This window comes from Oncorhynchus gorbuscha, linkage group LG09, assembly GCF_021184085.1.
Source record: "Oncorhynchus gorbuscha isolate QuinsamMale2020 ecotype Even-year linkage group LG09, OgorEven_v1.0, whole genome shotgun sequence".
In the NCBI taxonomy this organism is placed as follows: Eukaryota; Metazoa; Chordata; class Actinopteri; order Salmoniformes; family Salmonidae; genus Oncorhynchus; species Oncorhynchus gorbuscha.
The window spans coordinates 84,296,616-84,307,918 of record NC_060181.1 but is presented as its reverse complement, the minus strand read 5'-3'; positions in this window follow the sequence as shown (position 1 = coordinate 84,307,918).

Genomic DNA, 11,303 nt, shown 5'->3' with positions numbered 1-11,303 from the left:
CGGAAGAAGCAGGTCGCACAGCGACAGGATTGACGACTGGGAGACACGGAACGGACCAATGAACGCATGTGGAGTCAACTTACGAGAAGCTGTCGTAAGAGGAAGGTTGCGAGTGGAAAGCCACACTCTCTGGCCGCAAACAATACCTTGGACTCTTAATCCTACGTTTATTGGCGGCTCTCACAGTCTGTGCCCTGTAACGGCAAAGTGCAGACCTCACCCTCCTTCCAGGTGCGCTCACAACGTTGGACAAACGCTGAGCGGAGGGAACGCTGGACTCGGCAAGCTGGGATGAGAACAGAGGAGGCTGGTAACCCAGACTACTCTGAAACGGAGATAACCCGGTAGCAGACGAAGGAAGCGAGTTGTGAGCGTATTCTGCCCAGGGGAGCTGTTCTGCCCAAGACGCAGGGTTTCTGAAAGAAAGGCTGCGTAGTATGCGACCAATCGTCTGATTGGCCCTCTCTGCTTGACCGTTAGACTGGGGATGAAACCGGAAGAGAGACTGACGGACGCACCAATCAAACGACAGAACTCCCTCCAAAACTGTGACGTGAATTGCGGACCTCTGTCTGAAACGGCGTCTAACGGGAGGCCATGAATTCTGAACACATTCTCGATGATGATTTGTGCCGTCTCCTTAGCGGAAGGAAGTTTAGCGAGAGAGGAATGAAATGTGCCGCCTTAGAGAACCTATCGACAACCGTAAGAATCACAGTCTTCCCGCAGACAAAGGCAGACCGGTAATGAAGTCTAGGGCGATGTGAGACCATGGTCGAGAAGGAATGGGGAGCGGTCTGAGACGACCGGCAGGAGGAGAGTTACCTGACTTAGTCTGCGCGCAGTCCGAACAAGCAGCCACGAAACGGCGCGTGTCACGCTCCTGAGTCGGCCACCAAAAGCGCTGGCGAATAGAAGCAAGAGTGCCTCGAACACCGGGATGACCAGCTAACTTGGCAGAGTGAGCCCACTGAAGAACAGCCAGACGAGTGGAAACAGGAACGAAAAGAAGGTTACTAGGACAAGCGCGCGGCGACGCAGTGTGCGTGAGTGCTTGCTTAACCTGTCTTTCAATTCCCCAGACTGTCAACCCGACAACACGCCCATAAGGAAGAATCCCCTCGGGATCAGTAGAAGCCACAGAAGAACTAAAAAGACGGGATAAGGCATCAGGCTTGGTGTTCTTGCTACCCGGACGGTAAGAAATCACAAACTCGAAACGAAAAATAACGCCCAACGAGCTTGACGAGCATTAAGTCGTTTGGCAGAACGGATGTACTCAAGGTTCTTATGGTCTGTCCAAACGACAAAAGGAACGGTCGCCCCCCTCCAACCATTGTCGCCATTCGCCTAGGGCTAAGCGGATGGCGAGCAGTTCGCGGTTACCCACATCATAGTTGCGTTCAGATGGCGACAGGCGATGAAAAAATAAGCGCAAGGATGAACCTTATCGTCAGACTGGAAGCGCTGGGATAGAATGGCTCCCACGCCTACCTCTGAAGCGTCAACCTCGACAATGAATTGTCTAGTGACGTCAGAGTAACGAGGATAGGAGCGGACGTAAAACGTTCTTTTAGAAGATCAAAAGCTCCCTGGGCGGAACCGGACCACTTAAAACACGTCTTGACAGAAGTAAGAGCTGTGAGAGGGCAGCAACTTGACCGAAATTACGAATGAAACGCCGATAGAAATTAGCGAAACCTAGAAAGCGCTGCAACTCGACACGTGACCTTGGAACGGGCCACTCACTGACAGCTTGGACCTTAGCGGAATCCATCTGAATGCCTTCAGCGGAAATAACGGAACCGAGAAAAGTAACGGAGGAGACATGAAAAGAGCACTTCTCAGCCTTCACGTAGAGACAATTCTCTAAAAGGCGCTGGAGAACACGTCGAACGTGCTGAACATGAATCTCGAGTGACGGTGAAAAAATCAGGATATCGTCAAGGTAGACAAAAACAAAGATGTTCAGCATGTCTCTCAGAACATCATTAACTAATGCCTGAAAAACAGCTGGCGCATTGGCGAGACCAAACGGCAGAACCCGGTACTCAAAATGCCCTAACGGAGTGTTAAACGCCGTTTTCCACTCGTCCCCCTCTCTGATGCGCACGAGATGGTAAGCGTTACGAAGGTCCAACTTAGTAAAGCACCTGGCTCCCTGCAGAATCTCGAAGGCTGATGACATAAGGGGAAGCGGATAACGATTCTTAACCGTTATGTCATTCAGCCCTCGATAATCCACGCAGGGGCGCAGAGTACCGTCCTTTTTCTTAACAAAAAAAAAACCCCGCCCCGGCCGGAGAGGAAGAAGGCACTATGGTACCGGCGTCAAGAGACACAGACAAATAATCAAATCAAAATCAAATCAAATCAAATCAAATTTTATTTGTCACATACACATGGTTAGCAGATGTTAATGCGAGTGTAGCGAAATGCTTGTGCTTCTAGTTCCGACAATGCAGTGATAACCAACAAGTAATCTAACTAACAATTCCAAAACTACTGTCTTATACACAGTGTAAGGGGATAAGGAACATGTACATAAGGATATATGAATGAGTGATGGTACAGAGCAGCATACAGTAGATGGTATCGAGTACAGTATATACATATGAGATGAGTGTGTAGACAAAGTAAACAAAGTGGCATAGTTAAAGTGGCTAGTGATACATGTGTTACATAAGGATGCAGTCGATGATGTAGAGTACAGTATATACATATGCATATGAGATGAATAATGTAGGGTAAGTAACATTATATAAGGTAGCATTGTTTAAAGTAGCTAGTGATATATTTACATCATTTCCCATCAATTCCCATTATTAAAATGGCTGGAGTTGGGTCAGTGTCAATGACAGTGTGTTGGCAGCAGCCACTCAGTGTTAGTGGTGGCTGTTTAACAGTCTGATGGCCTTGAGATAGAAGCTGTTTTTCAGTCTCTCGGTCCCAGCTTTGATGCACCTGTACTGACCTCGCCTTCTGATGATAGCGGGTGAACAGGCAGTGGTTCGGGTGGTTGATGTCCTTGATGATCTTTATGGCCTTCCTGTAACAACGGGTGGTGTAGGTGTCCTGGAGGGCAGGTAGTTTGCCCCGGTGATGCGTTGTGCAGTCCTCACTACCCTCTGGAGAGCCTTACGGTTGAGGGCGGAGCAGTTGCCGTACCAGGCGGTGATACAGCCCGCCAGGATGCTCTCGATTGTGCATCTGTAGAAGTTTGTGAGTGCTTTTGGTGACAAGCCAAATTTCTTCAGCCTCCTGAGGTTGAATAGGCGCTGCTGCGCCTTCTTCACGACGCTGTCAGTGTGAGTGGACCAATTCAGTTTGTCTGTGATGTGTATGCCGAGGAACTTAAAATTAGCTACCCTCTCCACTACTGTTCCATCGATGTGGATAGGGGTGTTCCCTCTGCTGTTTCCTGAAGTCCACAATCATCTCCTTAGTTTTGTTGACGTTGAGTGTGAGGTTATTTTCCTGACACCACACCCGAGGGCCCTCACCTCCTCCCTGTAGGCCGTCTCGTCGTTGTTGGTAATCAAGCCTACCACTGTTGTGTCGTCCGCAAACTTGATGATTGAGTTGGAGGCGTGCGTGGCCACGCAGTCGTGGGTGAACAGGGAGTACAGGAGAGGGCTCAGAACGCACCCTTGTGGGGCCCCCGTGTTGAGGATCAGCGGGGAGGAGATGTTGTTGCCTACCCTCACCACCTGGGGGCGGCCTGTCAGGAAGTCCAGTACCCAGTTGCACAGGGCGGGGTCGAGACCCAGGGTCTCGAGCTTGATGACGAGCTTGGAGGGTACTATGGTGTTGAATGCCGAGCTGTAGTCGATGAACAGCATTCTCACATAGGTATTCCTCTTGTCCAGGTGGAGAGAGCCTTACGTTCGGGAGCCGACAGAGAGTATAGTCTACCCCGAGGAGGAGTGGTCCCCGGAAGGAGATCAATACTACAATCATACGACCGGTGAGGAGGAAGGGAGTTGGCTCGGGACCGACTGAAGACCGTGCGCAGATCATGATATTCCTCCGGCACTCCTGTCAAATCGCCAGGTTCCTCCTGAGAAGTGGGGACAGAAGAAATGGGAGGGATGGCAGACATTAAACACTTCACATGACAAGAAACGTTCCAGGATAGGATAGAATTACTAGACCAATTAATAGACGGATTATGACATACTAGCCAGGGATGACCCAAAACAACAGGTGTAAAAGGTGAACGAAAAATCAAAAAAGAAATAGTCTCACTGTGGTTACCAGATACTGTGAGGGTTAAAGGTAGTGTCTCAAATCTGATACAGGGAAGATGACTACCATCTAAGGCGAACATGGGCGTAGGCTTGTCTAACTGTCTGAAAGGAATGTCATGTTTCCGAGCCCATGCTTCGTCCATGAAACAACCCTCAGCCCCAGAGTCTATCAAGGCACTGCATGTAGCACCCGAACCGGTCCAGCATAGATGGACCGACATAGTAGTACAGGATCTAGATGGAGAGACCTGAGTAGTAGCGCTCACCAGTAGCCCTCCGCTTACTGATGAGCTCTGGCTTTACTGGACATGAATTGACAAAATGTCCATCAAATCCGCAATAGAGGCACAGGCGGTTGGTGATCCTCCGTTCCCTCTCCTTAGTCGAGATGCGAATACCTCCCAGCTGCATGGGCTCAGTCTCTGAGCCAGAGAAGGGAGATGGTTGCGATGCGGAGCAGGGAAACACCGTTGACGCGAGCTCTCTTCCACGAGCTTGGTGACGAAGATCTACCCGTCGTTCTATGCGGATGGCGAGAGCAATCAAAGAGTCCACACTGGAAGGAACCTCCCGGGAGAGAATCTCATCTTTAACCACTGCGTGGAGTCCTCCAGAAAACGAGCGAGCAGCGCCGGCTCGTTCCAGTCACTAGAGGCAGCAAGAGTGCGAAACTCTATAGAGTAATCCGTTATGGATCGATCACCTTGGCATAGGGAAGCCAGGGCCCTAGAAGCCTCCCTACCAAAAACTGAACGGTCAAAAACCCGAATCATCTCCTCTTTAAAGTTCTGGTAATTGTTTGAACAATCAGCCCTTGCCTCCCAGATAGCTGTGCCCCACTCTCGAGCCCGGCCAGTAAGGAGTGAAATGACGTAAGCAACCCGAGCTCTCTCTCTAGAGTATGTGTTGGGTTGGAGAGAGAACACAATATCACACTGGGTGAGAAAGGAGCGGCACTCCTTGGGCTGCCCGGAGTAGCAAGGTGGGTTATTAACCCTAGGTTCCGGAGGCTCGGCAGACCAGGAAGTAACAGGTGGCACGAGACGCAAGACTCTGGAACTGTCCAGAGAGGTCGGAAACCTGAGCGGCCAGGTTCTCCATGGCATGACGAGCAGCAGACAATTCCTGCTCGTGTCTGCCGAGCATGGCTCCTTGGATCTCGACGGCAGTGTTACGAGCGTCTGTAGTCGCTGGGTCCATTCTTTGGTCGGATCCTTCTGTTATGCAGGTGAATGAGGACCCAAAAGCGACTTGGCTTAAAACAGAGTCTTTAATCCAGTTAAAGGAAATAGCAATACTCCTAGACAAATCGGAGCGGTAAATAAAGCATAAAAACAATTCCACTCGTAATCACGAGAACTGACTGGAGACTCGATAATAAACTGCAGGTTGCCTCGGGAAGGCACTTGACCGTAGCAGACTCAGACACCTGCTCACCACGCAGCATCTGAGGGAAACACGACACGACAGGGCGATACAAAGACACAGCACGGTGAACAATATACAAGGATCCGACAGGGCAGAAACGGAAAACAAGGGGAGAAATAGGGACTCTAATCAGGGGAAAAGATAGGGAACAGGTGTGGGAAGACTAAATGATTGATTAGGGGAATAGGAACAGCTGGGAGCAGGAACGGAACGATAGAGAGAAGAGAGAGAGGAAGGGAGAGAGAAAAAGGGGAACGAACCTAAAAAGACCAGCAGGGGGAAAACGAACAGAAGGAAAAGCTAAATGACAAGACAATATAAGACAAAACATGACAGCATGAGTGATGGGTACTAAAAAGAGGAAGAGCAGTGGATGGAATACTCACTCCTGGGGATGTAACATCACGTGACCGTCCCTCTGCTCTAGTGGATCCCGGATTCTGAAGTAACGGACACCGCTGGCGCTTGTATCCTCCCTTGCCATAGTACAGATAGAGCCCCAGCTGTATCTGCGTTGTTCCGCCGCGGGAAGTGTTGTGACCCCTACCTCCATGGGTTCAGGCTCTGATCCCGAACACTCGCCGAAGGAGGGAGAGAAGCAATGGAGATGACGCTCCCGAAAGAGGTTATCCAGACTGATGGCCATCGCAATGAGTGCGTCCAGGTTGAAGTTGTCATCTTGGCAGGCCAGTTCCGTCTGGACCTCCTCGCACAGACCTCTTCTAAATAACGTTCTGAGCGCCGGCTCATTCCATCAACTGGAAGCTGCTACTGTCCGGAAGTTAAACGCAGCAGTCGTCTGATTCTTCTGCTGGAGCTGAAGCAGACACTCACCTCCCTCTCTGCCCTCCGCATGATGGTAAAAAAATACTTTTAAACAGAGCCATGAACCCTTTCATAAGACTCAAGCTCCTCCTCTCCTCTCTCCCAGATGGCCGTAGCCCATTCCAATGCTCGCCCAGTCAGCAGAGAAATAACTGTGGAAACCTTAGACCTCTCGATGGTGGAAGCTCCCATCTGATGTGCAAAATAGAGGGAGCACTGAAGGAGGAAGCCACGGCATTTGGATGGTGTCCCGTCATATTTCTCCAGGAAGGATAGACGGGCATCACTGACCTGAGCGGGTTGCTGAATGGGCTGGTGTGCTGACTCGTTGGGTAGACTGGCTCTAGAATATCCTCCACTGTTGAGACGTTGTAGACTACGGAGAACATCTTCCATGGCTGTCCCCAGTTGAGCCAGCTGATCATGGTGTTGATGAAGAAGGTCACCTTGTTCATTGATCATCTGGGAGATGTCCGGTTGTCCTGCTGCTTCCATATTTTGAGTTGGTATTCTGTAATGATGGGGCGGTGAGTCAGAAGCAGGTGCAGGTGAAACATTTCCTATATACAAGAACAATACCAACTGGTGAGTGAATATGGGAGAGTGACATATAAAGGGGAGGAAATGATGAAGGTAATGGAGTCCAGGTGTGAATCATATTAATTCACAGGTGTGCGTAATGATGAGTGCAAGATGTGCGAAATGATGACTCCCAGGACTGGTGGTTAGTACTCTGGCGATGTCGTACGGAGGGGAGGACCAGGAGCAGACGTGACAATGAGAGAAGAGAGAGAGAGAGAGAGAGAGAGTGTGAGAGAGAGAAAATGAAGGAATGAGAGAATGAGAAAAGAGAGAGAGTGAAAGAGAGATAATCAAGGAATGAGAGAGAGAGAGAGAGAGAAAGAGAGAGAGAGAGAGAGAAAATGAAGGAATGAGAGAATGAGAGAAGAGAGAGAGTGAAAGAGAGATAATCAAGGAATGAGAGAGAGAGAGAGAAAGAGAGAAAGAGAGAGAGAGAGAGAGAGAGTGAGAGAGAGAGAGAGAGAGAGAGAGAGAGAAAATGAAGGAATGAGAGAATGAGAGAAGAGAGAGAGTGAAAGAGAGATAATCAAGGAATGAGAGAGAGAGAGAGAAAGAGAGAGAGAGAGAGAGAGAAAATGAAGGAATGAGAGAATGAGAGAAGAGAGAGAGTGAAAGAGAGATAATCAAGGAATGAGAGAGAGAGAGAGAGAGAAAGAAAAGAGAGAGAGAGAGAGAGAGAGAGAGAGAGAGAGAGAGAGAGAGAGAGAGAGAGAGAGAGAGAGAGAGAGAGAGAAAATGTTGACCCTAACAATTACAGAGGCATTTGTGTGAACAGTTACCTGGGGAAGGTTTTCTGTAGTATTATAAATGTAAGAGTTATTAACTTCCTTAATAAGCACAATGTCTTGAGTAAAAGCCCAATTTGATTTATACCAAAACATCGCACAACTGATCATATTTACACCGTACACACCCTGATAGATAAACATGTCCACCAAAATAATACCAAAATATAATCTTGCTTTATCAATTTACAAAAAACATTTGATTCTATTTGGCATACAGGACTGTTCTACAAAGTTATTGAAAGTGGTGTAGGGGGTAAAACATATGACACAATTAAATCAATGTATACTGACAATACGTGCAGCATTAAAATTGGCAAGAAAATAACAGAATTCTTTAACCAGGGGCGGAGCCTTCGTCATGGTTACAATCTGAGCCCTGCACTCTTCAATATTTAGATCAACGAATTGGCAACTATGTTAGAAAAATCCTCAGCCCCTGGTGTTAGTCTCCACAATTCAGAGGTTAAATATCTAGTCTTTGCAGATGACCTATGCCTGCTGTCACCCACAGCACATGGCCTACAGCAGAGCCTGGACCTGCTAGAGCAGTACTGCCAGACCTGGGCCCTGGCTGTAAAATAATGATTTTCCAGAGAAGATCCAGATCTCAGGGAATTAGACCAAAATTCTCAATTGGTACAAAATATATAGAGTACTGCACACACTACAATTACTTAGGTTTAAAAATAAGCTCAACTGAATACCTTAATGATGCAGTGAATGAACTGAGAGAGAAAGCATGCAGGGCTTGAAACACCTATTAAAATGTAGCTAAAACTAATTGAATGTGTCATTGAACCAATTGCACTTTATGGCAGCGAGGTGTGGGGTCCACTTGCAAAACAAGATTTTGTCACATTCGTCGTAAGAATTATCGGGCCAAGGTGCAGCGTGATATGGATAAGAGCGTCTGCTAAATGACTTAAATGTAAATGTAATATGGTTTCCACATGTTTATTAACTGAAACGCACAAAAACAATAAAGAATGAACAAAACGTGAAGACAATGGAGTGCTCACGGGCAACTATACATAAACAAGATCTCACAAAACACAGTAGGGAAATGGCTGCCTAAATATGATCCCCAATCAGAGACAACGATAAACAGCTGCATCTGATTGGGAATCATACCAGGCCAACATAGAAACAAACAACCTAGATTACCCACCCTAGTTACACCCCGACCTAACCAAAATAGAGAATAACAAGGCTTTCTATGGTCAGGGAGTGACAGATTTCCCCAAATGGGAAAAACCCCCATTGAAACCCTGTAGAGTTCTGTAAGATTCTCATACATGTCCAGAGGAAAACTACAATGCAAGCAGGGCAGAATTAGGCCAATATCCACGAATAATAACAACTTTAAAAAGAGCAGTTAAGTTTTGGAAACATCTAAAATACACTGACCCCAGTGATCTCATATCATTACCAAGCCCTGCAATGCCAAGAGCTGAGCAAAGAAAAGAGTCCCCTCATCCAGGTAATCCTGGGGCTGAGTTCACAAACCTGTTCTACTAACACACTGAATCCTCAGTCCCCTCATCCAGCTGGTCCTGGAACTGTTCACAAACCTGTTTTACTAACACACTGAAGCCTCAGTCCCCTCATCCAGCTGGTCCTGGAACTGTTCACAAACCTGTTCTACTAACACATTGAAGCCTCAGTCCCCTCATCCAGCTGGTCCTGGGGCTGAGTTCACAAACCTGTTCGACTAACACACTGAAGCCTCAGTCCCCTCATCCAGCTGGTCCTGGGGCTGAGTTCACATACCTGTTCTACTAACTAACACACTGAAGCCTCAGGACCAGAACATCCAATCAATCAGAATAAAACAAACCTGTTCTACTAACACACTGAAGCCTCAGTCCCCTCATCCAGCTGGTCCTGGAACTGTTCACAAACCTGTTCTACCAACACACTGAAGCCTCAGTCCCCTCATCTAGCTGGTCCTGGAACTGTTCACAAACCTGTTCTACTAACACACTGAAGCCTCAGTCCCCTCACCCAGCTGGTCCTGGGGCTGAGTTCACAAACCTGTTCTACTAACACACTGAAGCCTCAGTCATCCAGCTGGTCCTGGAACTGTTCACAAACCTGTTCTACTAACACACTGAAGCCTCAGTCCCCTCATCCAGCTGGTCCTGGAACTGTTCACAAACCTGTTCTACTAACACATTGAAGCCTCAGTCCCCTCATCCAGCTGGTCCTGGGGCTGAGTTCACAAACCTGTTCGACTAACACACTGAAGCCTCAGTCCCCTCATCCAGCTGGTCCTGGGGCTGAGTTCACATACCTGTTCTACTAACTAACACACTGAAGCCTCAGGACCAGAACATCCAATCAATCAGAATAAAACAAACCTGTTCTACTAACACACTGAAGCCTCAGTCCCCTCATCCAGCTGGTCCTGGAGCTGTTCACAAACCTGTTCTACCAACACACTGAAGCCTCAGTCCCCTCATCTAGCTGGTCCTGGAACTGTTCACAAACCTGTTCTACTAACACACTGAAGCCTCAGTCCCCTCACCCAGCTGGTCCTGGGGCTGAGTTCACAAACCTGTTCTACTAACACACTGAAGCCTCAGTCCCCTCATCCAGCTGGTCCTGGAACTGTTCACAAACCTGTTCTACCAACACACTGAAGCCTCAGTCCCCTCATCCAGCTGGTCCTGGAACTGTTCACAAACCTGTTCTACTAACACACTGAAGCCTCAGTCCCCTCATCCAGCTGGTCCTGGGGCTGAGTTCACAAACCTGTTCGACTAACACACTGAAGCCTCAGTCCCCTCATCCAGCTTGTCCTGGAACTGTTCACAAACCTGTTCTACTAACACACTGAAGCCTCAGTCCCCTCATCCAGCTGGTCCTGGGGCTGAGTTCACAAACCTGTTCTACTAACACACTGAAGACTCAGGACTAGAACATCCAATCAATCCGAATAAAACAAATTACAACACAATCAAAACAAATCTACATTGCTTATTGGGAAACACAAGCACAAGCACAAAGCAAAATGCAGTGCTATCTGGCCCTAAATCGACAGTACACCGTGGCTAACTATTTGACCATGTTTACTGATCAAAACCTTAGAAAAACCTTTGACAAAGTACAGGCTCAGTGAGCATAGCCATTGAGAAGGGTAGACAGGAAAACCTGGCTCCCCGTAGAGGAAAGGCTGTGCAACCACTGCATCACAGCAGAACCTGAGACAGAGCTGCATTTCCTGACAAAATGTCCAAAATATAAAACAATTAGAGAGTGTCATTTCCCAAATTTGAAACCCTTATTCAAGGTTTCAAAGACCTCTCTGATGTGAGCAGGCTACCTGTCCTGTTGGAGGAGGACGCAGAGAGCTATGGGTTGGCAGCGCACTACATTGCTGCCTTGCATAAGATGAGGGACAGTGTCTGACAGATCAATCAACCTGCAC